Source organism: Ambystoma mexicanum, chromosome 9, assembly GCF_040938575.1.
Source record: "Ambystoma mexicanum isolate Mex_15411 chromosome 9, UKY_AmexF1_1, whole genome shotgun sequence".
Classification (NCBI taxonomy): domain Eukaryota; kingdom Metazoa; phylum Chordata; class Amphibia; order Caudata; family Ambystomatidae; genus Ambystoma; species Ambystoma mexicanum.
Window position 1 is genome coordinate 737497132 of NC_090931.1, and position 15156 is coordinate 737512287.

Here is a 15156-nt window from a genome sequence, read left to right on the forward strand (position 1 = left end):
AGGGGGGAAGAGGTGAAGAGCATTAAGCTCAGTGCCTGAGAGAAAAGGTACTAATGGGAGAGATACCACCATTGTTGCTGAGAAGGTGAGAGGTGAACAAGTATCCTTCTAGAAAGAGAGAGTAGGGAGTTTACAGCAGAGCAGGGCATACCAGCCCAGAAACTAGAGAGAATTAAAACACTTGAATTATTCCTAAGATTAATTTGACTGTTTACTTTCTGACTCTATATTGGATTGAAAGTGGTCTTATGGATTCAGACCATAACACAATGGGGATATAATACTAATGATCCAAATACCAAACTGAAACCTATATCAATGTACTACAAAAGGTAATTGTCTTCACATATACTCCCTACTAGCACAATATTGAAAATAGCTTTCATGATCATTGTCACAAATCCTTGCACAAGGATCATTGTGCAAAATATGCATTTACTCTATATTCATATCAAAAACATTCAGCAAACTGTGCAGTTTCATAAACTTAAAGTGCAAATCCAAAAATCAATAGTTCATAAAACAGGGTATGTGGCAAAACATTTATCCAAAAAAGAAATTATTTATACAGACATTTTTCAAAAGAATAGTTTTAAAAAACACTCCTTATTGTGTAACAAATCTAAAATCGGCCAGTATATTGCGGCAAGATTGCCTAGTGGCGGTACTGCCTATATGAATCTGTGAGGAACCAGGAATGAGAGCAGACACAGAGGACTCATGATGATCGCTATAAACTTTTATTTTAATAATGAGGGGTTGGAAAATGCTCATTGTCCCTAGTCTAGGAGGTATTTCCCTACCTCAACCAAAAACGAAGGGCCTGTCCTGTGTCAAGATGTCCAAAGCAAACATGTCTTATGTCCGAAATCCTATTCTAGCCCTCTGATTCTAAAAGTAACTCTAAGGTGTTGTCTTTGGCTTGAAAAGTACACAGATGTTCATGTTCAACAAAAAGGTATAAATCCAACAAGGGTCCAAATGGATAATGTTCAAATGTCCAGGGAATGACTACCTTCCCCAGGTTTATCTTCAGCAAAAAAAAGTTCAAAAGAATAACTAGGTTTTTTTTTGCTCAAGAGGCTCAAGCCCTGCTCTTGTTGTTGCAACTCACTCCAGGTCAAATTACTCCCTACCCCAGGTATTTTTTATGATGCAATGCAGTTCAAAATCCTAAGGGCTTGAATCTTCTTTGGGATTCTCTTTTTCAAAATGCCACAAATGCAATTCAAAATACTAAACGCATGAATCATCCTTAGGATTCTCCGAATCACCAAACACCTAGTATACTCTCCTGCCAGGTTCTCTCACTTAGTTTCTTGATACATTTTGGGAGCTTGTCCCAGACTTGCAAAGCTCCTGGTATACTCTCCTACCAGGTTTCTCTTAACTTACAAAAAACACCTGGAATACTCTCCTGCCAGGTTCTTCAATGTCTACTTCACTCTCCCATATGCCCTGGTCTTCTCCCCTTCCAGGACATTACGAGAATGCTGGTAACACGGCTGTAATACCGGTGGGGCAATCGTCAGAATTACTGGCGTATTACGAGTCCGCAGGCGCACACACATACCCCAGCCGGAAACGGCAATATTACCGGCAACAGCAGCAATTTGCCGTTATTACTGCCAGATTAGTGCTGGTAATACTGATACTGCTGGTAATACCAGTGCTGGAAATAGCGCCCCCTCCCGGAACGCCAAGGGCGGAGTCAGCCCTTTTCAAAATGCTAACTAGAGTAGGGGCTAACACTATTGAGCTATCTGCCATGAATAACGTGGATTATCATCTAATTTTTCAATCTACTCTAATCATCTGAATGTAGTGGATAGGCTGGCATTGTTCATAAGTATGTGACTACAAGCCAATAGCTATTTGTGGATGTTATTTGTTTAATAGTTTTATGAAGGAATTGAACAGTAAGTGGGATATATGTTAGGTATATCACCTTTTGGAACTATTGAGATGGGATTATACCTTGAAGAATTGATTGAGCAGCATAATTATTAAAGTAGAGAATATTTCAAATGTATGTTTTGGCGCAAAGCAAATAGGTAAGATCATCTTACACAATATCACATGTTATGTGGGGAAGGGCTAATGTGAGTCCTGAATGGAATACACAATAGGAGTTATGGATTTTGTGTGACCCTTTTGAATTTTAGAGAAATTATGAGTGGGCCATGTACAAGAGTACTCTTAAAACCTAAGTAGGCATCAGGTAATATTATCTCCATAAATAATGTCGCCTTACAATTATTTCCCGGGAAACGGCATAGGCAACATTATTTATGGGGACAATATATGGGGTTGGGACTGCTGAAATACTTTGCTTTGGATCCACTTTCTTCTATTTGGTTGGGACTGTGACCTGGACTACCACGCTGCTGCTGTGACAGCAGGAGGAGTCTTTTCAATCCAAAGGTAAAATAGTGACAGAAAATGTTTATATAAGTTTTGTATCTGGTTAGTGAGTGAATGCATGCGAAATGCATATTGATAACATAGTGAATAAGTGGCGTAACTTAATATAATATTCTAGAGAAATTGAGTTATGTACCATTTAATATGAAAATGAAAGCGGATGTCTTTAGTGCTGATATAAAAAAAAAGGTCAAGCAGAACATGCAAAAGTAATGTCATTTGTAAACCTGGTTTGCTACCAGAAAGTAAACTAGCTTAAACAACTCAATTTTTTAATGAAATTGAAAGTTTACCCCAGACTAATACTGACCCGTTGACTAATATGGAAAGAATGCTATCAGAAGTGAATTGGTTGAAGATTTAACGTTTAGACTTCTGTGCATTGGTACTAAGCTGTTGGCTCAGGTGCTACATGATACAAATGAAATAAATATGGTAAAGAATGGAAAGGCTGATATGGACAATGATTGTAGAGGGATTGCAATCTGGGGGAGCTATAATACAGCCAACTTTCTCCAGCATGGGGTCTGGCATGGATTCACATGCTCATGAATATTCCCCGTCGTCAGGCTGGGAATCCTTGGTAAAGAAAAATCAGTATCTGTTTCGTTTCTGATCTGTCTTTCGTAGTAGTAACCAATTACTGATCTCTGCGTCATACTGACCACAGCCAATGACTGCCATCTCCCTAAGCCCCGCCTCTGGCAGCCATCTTCAGATTTTTACCGCACGTTCAAGTGTTGGGATCCTCGTGCTATTGCTCTCGAGCTTTAGTGCGTTTTCGCGCTTTTTCATAGGAAAATTATCTTTTTTCGGTCAAAAGAGCCTCAAGCTCCACCGTTTCTTTATCCGATCAACAGGGACCTGTGTCAGATTCTTCTACGCCCCTCAAGGGTGAAGATTTCATCGAGCCACGCTTTTGGAGGACTCCAGAAGTTTCTCAGGCCCATCTCGGACATGGCCCAGGAGAAGGGAATCTCGGCGCCCGGAAAGCTGTTCAGGGTCTGCCCTGGATGCCAGCTTCAGAATGTCTTTAAGGAGGACGAACACTCCCTTTGCCTCTACTGCCTGCATGAGGACAAGACGCACGTGGAGAAGGACTGTGCGTTTTGCGGCAATATGTCGGAGCAGACCATGAAGGACCGCCATCTGCGTCTCGCCAACTGGCTGGAAAGGGAAGAGCCCGTCAGGCGAGAAAAAGAAGTCCGAGCGGTCTTCTAAGACCTTTGAGGGGGAGACGGGGGCCCAACAGAAGGCCAAGCACCGCGAGTCCGCTGGCACCGGGAGCGCCGAACGGTCGGGCTCTACGGTTGCTCTGGCTCGGGTAAGAGGAAGGCCGAGCACCCGGCGAAGCTCCTGGAGAGACCCCGGTCGAGCTCGAAGGCCCCATCGGAGGGGGAGCGAGGCGGTGACCTCCCCCCCAAGGAGAAGGCGGTGAGCGCACCTAAGGTGGTGAAAGCCTTGATCCACCCTGTCAAGGCCTCTATCGAGACAGTCGCGGCGGCCCTGGCTCAGCCTGTGGAGGCTGCACCAGTGGAGGCGACCTCGGGGCCCGGAGTCTCCCTGCCACCGCAGAGGGAGTCCTCTTTCAATCCCATCGACAGGACCCCCGTGAAACCTCCGACGGAGAAGAAAAAGGGGGGGCAGGAGGTCGTTGTGGATTCGGCCTCAACCTCTGAAGAGGAGCTGATCAAAATCTTAAGCCACGGCATTGGCGTGGAAGAAGACCAGCCGGTCGGGAGGGACCCCGACGTAGGAGACGACGAGAACGTCGAGGGTGCCGACGAGGCTCCAGACCGCCCGTCGGAATCCCCTCAGCCAGTGCCGCAAGACAACTCGGTGGCCATTTTGTTGGCTATACAGTCCTTATGCTCGGAGATAAGGACGAGATTGCCGTTACCACCAACGGAGGAACCGCTCCCGACGGGGACCCGGAGCCAGGCCCTTCTGGGAGCCCTCCTCCTTAGAGAAGAAGTATTCATCCTCCACCTCCTCTTCAACCATCGCGCCCTGCTCAGCCCTCCTCCCCGTCCACGACCCGTGGGGATGATACGGGGACGGACACGGCCGCGACGGGTACAGACGATGAGGTTTACAAGGATCTTCCGTCGTCACCTCCTCCCCGGGCTTCCCCGCCCGACGAGATTGGATCGTTTCATGCCATGATCACCAGGGCATCCGAGCTTTTCCAGCTCTGCCCGGAAGAAAAGAAGAAGGAAGGTTTCCTTTATCAACGGCGCGAGACCAAGAGGAAGACGGTCCTCGCTGTACCTCTACTGGACGATATCTGGGATGAGGGTCTCGTCCTCCTCAAGAACCCATCCACAACGCCTGCGAGAAGGGATCGGTACGAGAAGAAGTACCGGGTCCCGGACGCGGCCCCCTTGTGCCTTCGGGCACAGCCGACTCCGGACTCGGTCGTCTCCGCGGCGGCCAGGAAGAAAGCGGGGGGGGGCTTCGGCCTCTACGTCAACTTCCCCCCCGGACGGCGAGGGAAAGAAATTGGACACAGTGGGACGCAGAGTCATCTCAACGGCAGCGACGACGATTAAGGCTGCCAACGCCTTGGCTATCGTAGCCCGCTACGACAGGGAGTTGTGGTACAAGATTGCCCCCCTACTGGACTTCCTACCAGACGGCAAGAGGGCTGAGGCCCTAGAGATCTTGCAGGAAGGAGAAGTGGCGTCGGACCACGCCATTACGATAGCGACGGACATCGCTGACACTGGATTTCGTGTGCCTTAGACGGCGTGGATGGCTCAAGGCAACGGACTTCCGGCAGGACGTGCAGACTAGAGTTTTGGACATGCCGTTCGACGGGAGCAACCTGTTTGGGAAAACAGTGGACGATTCCCTACAAGCCATCAAGACGAACACGGAGACGGCCCGGGCTCTTGGTGTTCTCCAGCAACGACGGCCGCCCTTTCGGAGCACCGGAGGCAAGCAGGGTGCCTCCAAAGGTTCCGGCGGTGGATATTCCACCTACCGTCAAGCGGCCCATTCGTCGTCACAGGAAGCCTACAGGGGACGAGGCAAGTCGGGCGGACCCCGCCGTCGTCGCCAGGAAGGACAAGGCGGCAAAGCCTCGTCGAAGCAGGACTGAACCGGCCGTGGGGTCGGGCCCCCACCGAAGCATCCCGATGGGAGGCCGGCTGGCGAACTTCGTCAGCGTGTGGGAGTCCATCTCCACCGACCGTTGGGTGCTGGATGCCCTGGCCCAGGGTCACGCGCTCGAGTTTCTAAAGAAGTGCCCGCGCGTCCCCCCCGTGGCCAGGAAGGAACATCACGTCCCTCAACTTCTCTTGGAGGTAAAGGCGATGCTCAAGAAAGGCGTCATCGAGCTCGTCCCAAAGAGGCTTCGGGGCTCCGGAGTTTACTCAAGATACTTCCTCGTGAAGAAGAAGACAGGAGGATGGCGTCCCATCCTGGACCTGCGACGATTGAACAAATTCATCAAGGCACAGAAGTTCCGGATGGTCACCCTCCAGCACGTCCTGGGTCAGCTGGAGGAGGGCGATTTCCTGTCGTCGTTGGATTTGGAGGATGCTTACTTCCATATCCCCATCCTAAAGGGGCACCGAATGTTTCTCAGATTCGTGGTCCAAGGGCGTCACTACCAGTTCCGAGCCCTTCCCTTCGGATTGAGATCGGCACCCAGGGTGTTCACCAGGTGCCTCGCACCGGTGGCGGCGCGGCTGCGCCTGGAGGGGATCCACGTCTACCCCTACCTGGACGACTGGCTCATCCGAGCAAAGACAAGGGAGCTCGCCGCGGAACACACGGCTAGGACCGTCCAACTACTCACGGACCTGGGGTTCTCCATAAACTACGCCAAGTCCCACCTCGTGCCCGCGCAAGACGCACTGTTTCTGGGAGCGAAACACGACACAGTGGCGCTTCTGGCCTCTCCGTCGGAGGAAAGGACGAGGGCCATCTTGGGCAAGGTGCAGTGGATGCTGGTTGCGGACGCGGCCAGGGTGAGGTCCATCAAATCCCTCCTCGGAATGATGTCTTCTTGCATTTATCTCATCCGCCTTTGCAGGCTTCGGATGCACCCGTTACAGGAGTTCCTGGACGCTCGCTGGATCCAGACGACGGGCAGCTTCGAGGACAGGATCACACTCGACGAGAGCTTCCGACGAGCGATCCAGTGGTGGGGCACTCACACGCATCTGACGGCGGGCATGGACTTCCAGACCCCCGGCCACCAGAAGACAGTGACCATGGATGCCTCCCTAGAAGGGTGGGGAGCGCACACCGAAAATCTGCACACGAGAGGCCTTTGGCTTCCGACGTTGAAGTCCCTCCATATCAACGTCCTGGAGCTCCGTGCAGTGTTTTGGGCCCTCAGGTCCTTTCTTCCGTCCCTCAAGGGCAAGGTGGTGAGGATCTTCACCGACAACACCACCACCATGTTCTACATCAGGAAGCAGGGCGGTACCAGATCCCCAGCCCTGTCCAAGGAGGCGCAGGATCTGTGGCATTGGGCCGTCGCCCAAGGGATGTTTCTGGTGCCGTTTCATCTGGCAGGAATAAAAAACACCATCGCCGACTCGCTCAGCAGAGAGCTGCGCTCGTGCCACGAGTGGGAACTACGATAGGATCTAGTGGACCGGCTCTTCCGACGGTGGGGCACACCCCAGATCGATCTGTTCGCGACGGCGACGAACTCCAAGTGCCGGAGGTTCGCCAGCAGGTTTCCCCAGCCGAGGAGCATGGGAGGGCCTGTTCCTATACTCGTTCCCTCCATTGCCGTTGCTGATCCGGCTCATCAACCAGCTCAAGAGGTCACGGTGCAGGATGATCCTCGTCGCACCTGCGTGGCGGAGGCAGATATGGTTCCCGGACCTTCTGGACTTGTCAGCGTCCCCGTCAATCAAGCTACCAGTGGACGCGGATCTTCTCTCCAGGGAAGGAGGCGCCATCCTCCATCACGACCCGAAGTCGCTGAACTTGCAGGCCTGGCTCCTGCAGCGTTAGAGTTTGGAGGTTATGACATACCGGCCGACTGCAGAGAGGTTCTTGCAAAGGCCAGGCCGTCCTCAACTCTTAAATGCTACGGACACAAATGGAAGAGGTTCTCTGTCTGGTGCCACGCACAGAAGATTAACCTTCTACGGATTACGGCTCCTCAAGTACTGCCGTACCTACAGTCGCTGGCCAAAACTGGACTGGCGCACGCTTCCATCAAGATTCATCTTGCTGCGATCTCCCGATACACCAGAACCACGGGACGGACGTCTTTGTGGTCTCATCGTCTGGTGAAAGAATTCATGAAGGGACTGTTCAGATCGTTCCCGCCGGTGAAGGCTCCGGCCCCGGCGTGGGCACGCAACGTGGTGCTGACCAAGCTCATGGGGCCTCCGTTCGAGCCTCTGCACTCAGCTCCGTTGAAGTTCTTGTCGTGGAAAACAGCGTTTCTTGTGGCCATCAACTCCGCACGACGGGTGGGAGAGATCCAGGCCCTTTCCTGCAAGCCTCCGTACTTGACTTTTCACGACACGAGGGTAGTGCTCAGGACGCACCCCTCCTTCATGCCCAAGGTGCCGTCGGACTTCCACCTCAACGAACCCTTGGTGTTGCCTGTTTTCTTCCCGTCGCCTTTGTCGCCGGCTGAAAGGACTTTGCACTCGCTGGATGTGGCTAGAGCGCTGAAGTTTTACGTGGACCACACGAAGAGTTTCCGGAAGACGTCACAACTTTTTGTGAACTTTGGACCTGTCAATCAGGGGAAGGCTCTCTCAAAGGCTTCCATTTCCAGATGGCTCTCCGGCTGTATCATGTACTGTCATCGGTTGGCAAACCGACCTCTGCCCGGCTGTCCGAGAGCCCATTCCACCAGAGCGATCGCAGCTACCACAGCGTTCCTATCTGGTGTGCCCCTGCTGGACATCTGCAGGGCTGCTACGTGGAGGTCGACGTACACCTTCACGAAATTGTACTGCGTCGACCGGGATTCCAGGGAGGAGTCCAGGGTCGGCCAAGCAGTGCTGCGCAACCTGTTCGCCTAAAGGTGAGCCTGGTGAGAAGGTAAGAGATGCTTAATGTTGAGTTGGTGTTTTGCTTAATGTTGAGCCTGTTGCCACCTCCCGTGGTTGTGCATGTGTGTACTGCTATGTATTCTTTTATTCATGAGCATGTGAATCCATGCCAGACCCCATGCTGGAGAAGGAACAAGTTACTTACCTGTAACTGTTGTTCTCCAGCATGGGTCTGGCATGGATTCACATGCGAACCCTCCCGCCTACCCCTTTGCGGCTCTTCACTTGGTCATACTGCCACTTCACATGCTACCAAATCTGAAGATGGCTGCCGGAGGCGGGGCTTAGGGAGATGGCAGTCATTGGCTGTGGTCAGTATGACGCAGAGATCAGTGATTGGTTACTACTACGAAAGACAGATCAGAAACGAAACTGATACTGATTTTTCTTTACCGAGGATTCCCAGCCTGACGACGGGGAATATTCATGAGCATGTGAATCCATGCCAGACCCATGCTGGAGAACAACAGTTACAGGTAAGTAACTTGTTCCTTATCTCGACCCATCCTCCCATGCCTGAAAACACTTCTGATGATTTGAATAAATTAACTGCTAAATCTTATACACTACCTAGCCAAAATGAGTCCGCGACTAATGAGATATGTACTTCAGTGGTGAGCCAGGGTAGCGATTTAGGTTGTAGAACTTTTTCTGCTATTTCCGACAAGATAGACAATAACTTGGTTAAATATGATAAAGCAGAGAGTTGTTGTTGTAGATTATGTAAAAGGATTGATAGTATAGTCTGATTAACCTAGACCGAAGGAAGACCCTTTAGATTGCTCGCATTAATCCATTGATTCATATTAGTAATACAAATGCCAATAGTACCCTGTCTTCCAATAATATAAGCTTTGTTACCATGAAAAATGAGGAATTGTTTGAAGCACTAGAAAGAGTTCTCACAGAGTTAGTGGATAAATGTGAAACTATTGAAGGGAAGTTAGATGTCCGCTCTGTCCTTCTCCACAAAAGTATTAATAAAGGACGAACGATAGGTAGAGAGGTAGGTGTCAACACAGATGCTGTCTGCCCGGGGGGTGATGCTTTTAAAACGGTAGTTGACCCTGCTTTACCAGTTATAGTTAACCCACTGTGTGACATTAGTGTGGCTTATACAATATCTGAGGCCAAACAAGTAAAGCTGCTGGGAGGTAATTTTAGAAAAAGGAAAAAGGCTTGGAAACAACAAAACAAGAAAGCGTCACAGGCTTCTATGTAAAGTAGCTCAAATGTCTGTAGAGGTAAGAATGGCTGTATCGTAAAAAGAGGTCGAGAACGTCAATATAGTTGAGGAACCTATTTCCTCGCTGTCCTCTTGTAAGCACTTGGAACCTAGTAAACCTAAACCCACTCCTCTCACTAAAGAACCTAACTTTGTGGGTGTACACACAGTAGCAATTCGCACTCTGGTACAGAAATCCACACAAAAAAATAAAGTAAAGAAAATAGTGAATTCTCGATCCCTAGCACACACTGCTGATTCATCTTCTATGAGTCTAACTCCAACACTTGATAACTGGGTAGTAATTACAAAAAAAAGAAAGCAAAGAAACTAAAAACACATAAAGTAGGTGGTATTTCTGAAAGACATTAAAACACTATTTCATGAACAGAGTATAGAGAACACTAAAGATCAGATAACTGTGGGTAGTCCTGAGACAGTTACGCTATGTAATAATAATGAGAAATCGACAAATAAATCTGTGCGATTTCGGGATATGTCGAGGGTAGATGAAAATGTACCCACCTATAAGAAAGATCCTATGAACTATGTTAGGGTATTACAATTTCAAGCTATCAAAAAGACAGGCTCAATAGAGGTTCTTAATAGACGTCGTATTGTAGAGATCTGTACAAGCATTGTTCCCCTGCGGATGGTGACATCTAATGACTTTAGGATGGTAGACCAGTTAGCTACTACCATGCTGCTGACGACAAATGTGTGGTGTGTTGACAATACCATCCTTGAGTTTATACTTAGTCATCATGACCAGTTTGACAAGCGAGGCTATATATGCAAAGAAACATCTATGCGTAAGGTTAATAATTTGAGGCTGGCAATTGCCATTAATCCCAAGGAAAACAATAGATCTGCTGTAACTGATATGCTGCTAACTGGTATTGAATCGCAGCTTTCAATATCAGCCTCCAATGTGACATCCAAAAAACAGCCATCCATTAATACACCTGCAACATCTATTAAATCTAATAATAATCGGCTATCTGAACCCAGAAGTGATCTTAATGCTGAAGGCTATTGGCAATGGTTACCGATGGTATTCAAACCCCATTTTGAACCATGTGCCTGATGAATTAGATGTGATATTATCCTGGAATACGCGTGGCAATTTGCACTATGAAGGCGATGATGGGCTATTGGCTAATCTGCATTGGTTTTGTATGATAACACTACAAGAAACCTGGCTTTACAAACCATGTGACCTTGATGGATGGTGCAGGATACAAAGCCTCACAGTGAAAGGGAAAAGAGGATGCCCCAAAGGCGGCCTCCTAACGGCCATGAAACATCCATGGACTGGAGTTGATTCGAATTGGTCTACTGAGATGGTGCTTGCAGTGATAGTCAAAAATTCACTGCCATAATTCCCTTGCTTGGTAATAGTAAATATCTACAATCCCCCTAATGGGGTACACAATAAATCCAATCTGGCTATGGTATCAAAAATTTTAAAAGACACACAGAGATACCCATTATGATATTAGGATATTTTAATGCCAAGATGTTCCTCCCTGGTGACATTGATATTTGCGAGACACGCTCTGGACCTATTGATAATGGCTTCTCGAACAACCATGGAAGACTGTGGACTAGTTTGTTCTCAGAACACCATCTGATGATGCTGAATGGTAATTCTAAAGGAGATGCTAATTGTAGTGCAACCCGTGTTGGAGGTCGTAGTCTATCAACTATAGACTATATTATAGTGAATCAACGTGCCAATAGCTTGGTAATTGATATGGCAATAGGCAATAGAAAGGAAAGTGACCATCTTCCACTATATGTGCTGTTGAAATATCCAATGTGGGAAGAACTGTATCATTTGAATGGTAACATTGAGATTAATAATGCCGCAAATCGGATTATTTGGAACCCTACAAAATTAGAGAAAGCAAAAGAGATCGCTGAATATGAATTGAAAGTTTTTTAGATCAATTGCCGAATATAGCGGAAGAATCCACAAAAAATATCATCTGTAAGTTTGATGAGTTGGCTAATAAGGTTAAAGAAGTCTCTAAATACAAACGGAAATATGTCAACAATAGTGAAAGATGGAATCTTTCTCATGGAAAGCATAAGACCTATGATTGGGGAAATAAGTAAAGCAAATCAGTTAATAAGGCAATCTATTAAAGATATTGTACATTTACAAGAGTGATGCCATTATTCAGATAAAAGGGGCAAAAAAACATGAAGTAAAATGGTTACGCCAACATAAAATAGATAAGGCAAAAGAAGTATAGCGGGACATCGCTGCATGCGTGCAGAAAAACAATTACCAGGGCATGAGGGTGGCAATAAATGGTGCTAAGAAAAGAGGTTTACCCATTAATAGTGTTGCTGAAAGTGAATGGATCACACATGTAAAAAATACTATTGGGTCTCAGGATTTAGAATGTGAAGGCTACAATGTTATTCAGTCGCAATGGTATGGTAATTATACAGTAGCCACCTTAACAGGAATGATAGAACAGTTACATACTTCTAGGGCAACTGGTCCGGATGCAACTTGCAATGCTCTTCTGCGTATGGCACCCGTAGAATGGGCAAAAGCATTGAATCTTTTGTTTTGGTGGATAGGCAAATTTGGAATTATCCGTGTCCTGGCGCAAAAGCATTACTCTCCCGATATATAAAAAGGGGGACTGGAAAGATCTGAAAACTACAGAATACTCGCTATGTTGGACATACCTGCCAAAATATTTGCTAAAGTACTGCTTAATGAACTTAATGAGTGGATCACTGACAAGCAGATCCTACCTATTAAACAAGCAGGCTTTCGGGCTAAATCATCCACGATTCATAACATCATAAATTTGGTGTCTGCTGTGGAGTATTCATGGACGGTGCGGAAACTGCTTGTATACGCCGTATTTATTGACTTTACAGCAGCATTTGATATTATATTAAGTGAAAAACTTTGGATTAAATTAAGTAAATGGGGGATTCTGCCGGGCCTACTGTATATGATTCAGTTGTTATATTCCGACACATGAGTTAGAATTCGCCTGGATGGAGAAGACAAACTATCTGAAGCAATCGCCACACTATGCGGAGTCAAACAAGGTTATATGTTGGCGGCAACCTTGTTTAATTTATATTTGGCTGATTGTTTGAACGAAATTGGCTGTTTTCTGTGCATGCTATTAAGATTGCAAATTTACAGCTATGCTGGTTAGGGTATGCTGAACATTTAGTATTTTGGATTATACACCTGCTGGGCTCCAAAATAGGCTAAATGGATTGGTGCAATTTGTTGAAAAAAATGGTCTGAAATAAATATTTCTAAAACTAAGGTGATGGCATTCTTAGGCAATGTAAAGCAAAGGCGTTCTAATAAATATAAGTTATATGTCAACAATAAACCTATTGAACTGGTTGAATGCAACAAATACCTAGGGGTTATTTTGGACCATAAATTAACATGGAAACAACATTGGTATGAAACCAAACTCAAATGTATAAAAAATAGCGGGAGCACTGAGTCAGTTTATAGGAAGACAAGGTGGCTTGTCTGTCAATGCCATTTGTTATTATATTCTAGTAAAATTGCATCATGCCTTGTCTATGCGGCAGAGATATGGGGAAAACGTTTTCAAATGAAATAAGTAATTGCAAAGGGAGTGCAATTTGGTGGCTTCATCCGAAGAAGTTGTTAATAATTTGCTGGCGAGCCAGTCGCCCAAGCCTGACCTCTGCATGCTCAGTGCGTGCATGTGCAGCACCCGCAGCCAACGCGTCATTCTCCGGGGGTGGCATGTTCACATCCGGGGGCCGAGGAACGGTGCACCGGATTCATAGCACATGCCAGCACTATCTGGCCTACATTGTCTGGCCTGTACATGAGTGCACCCCCAGTCTGGTGTAGACATCGGAAAGGTGCGCTCAGTTGACCCCCTAGTGCGGATATGGGCCCGGTTGTATGCCACCTCCTGTGCCATCATGGGAGTCCTCAGAGGAGTCATAAGCCACAGAAGCTCTGGGTATCCAGAGTCACCTTAAAGGGGGATAGCCATAAGTCTACATCACTGTGATCTGTGGAAGCATTGCCTGTAGCAGCAGCATCTCAATTGACAGTCCATGCTTGTAGTGGGCTATGTGATGTTGCATTGTGGTACCTGTAGTCCATTGTGTGGGGCTGGCCTGTTGGGAAGCTTGCCTTGGCCATTCACTGATGAATTGTGGGTCATGCCTTACTCCTGTGGGTTGCTGCCTGTCATGTGTTTGGTGTGCTATGGGTCCCAACATGTATGGGGCATTGTTAGGCATGAAATCTGTGTGTGTGTGTCCCTCACCTCCATTGCTTGTCAACTGTACAGCAAGGTTAGTGCGATGGTACATGTACTCACCCAATATCCAGCTGTGTTAGACTTTATGCCCCTCCATGTACTCTGGTAGCGTGCTGTTCCACAGGACCATGGCATCATGGGGTGATCTGTGGAACCGGGCACAACATTGGGTGATTGTGAGGGCTGCATCACAGGTGACCTGGATATAAAGTGAATGGAACTGCTTCTGGTTACTGTAGACTTCCTCCGAGGCCTGATGTGCCACCAGCTCTACATGCAGGCAATCAAGGGCTGCCACCACATTCGGCATGCGTGCAATGGTACAACATCTTGCCTTCATGGCATTCACCTGCACCAAGGTGGTGGGGAGGCCAATGTGCTGTCCCACATGGCGCAGGAGTGCCTCCATCAACTGGCCCAGCACTTTGGAGAATGCAATCTGTGAACTACAATGCAGCTGGCTCATAGTGTGCCAAGGAGGTGCAGGGTCAACGCCAGCTTTACCAGCAGTGGCATGGCTGTCCTGATGCCGATGCTGCTCCCTATGCCTTCCTGGATCAGGTTGAGGAAATCTGCAATGATCTGCCTGTCGAGGCGGTACAGGGTGAGGATTTGCATGCCAGTGAGAGTCATGTTTTGTGGCCCTTACATAGGGTAGGGGTGCATGCCCTGCATGGTGTCTCCTCCTCAACATCATCCTCCTCTCCATTGTCTCTTGTTCCCTCTTGTGGTCCTCCAGTCCCTGCAGCTCCATGTTGGCCTGGAGCATGCAGCATGTCAATGCTGACTGCGATCAGTGGCAGCATGGTGGTATAGGGAAGTGTTTGGGGAAGACGTGGCCCTTCTCTACTCTTCCAGGGTGAATTGGGTGCACCTGTGGCCTCATTTCCCACACCTGTTTGCCTTTACCGCCTGCTTTCAGGTGTAGGTATCTTTGCCTTGCTTTTGCCGGCAAGTGTAATCTTGTGATATGCCGGTGATACCATTGTGCTGGTATTACGAGTGCTGGTTTCAGGCCCATCTGTTATTTTCATTGCCAGTATTATCGGTGCCTGTAATTCCGGATGAGTTGATACCAGTGCCGGTAATTCCGGCAACTGTGTTTCGACAACCTCATACTTTTATGCATACCGGCAAATTCGGAATGAGTCCCATTGTA

General features: G+C 47.7%; 1 protein-coding gene across 2 annotated transcripts in view; it reads left to right on the forward strand.

Annotated features, from left to right (window-relative positions):
- The window catches only part of ANKAR (ankyrin and armadillo repeat containing), a 1891262-nt gene that overhangs the window by 1329310 nt on the left and 546796 nt on the right, over nt 1-15156 (forward strand). The window lies entirely within an intron of this gene.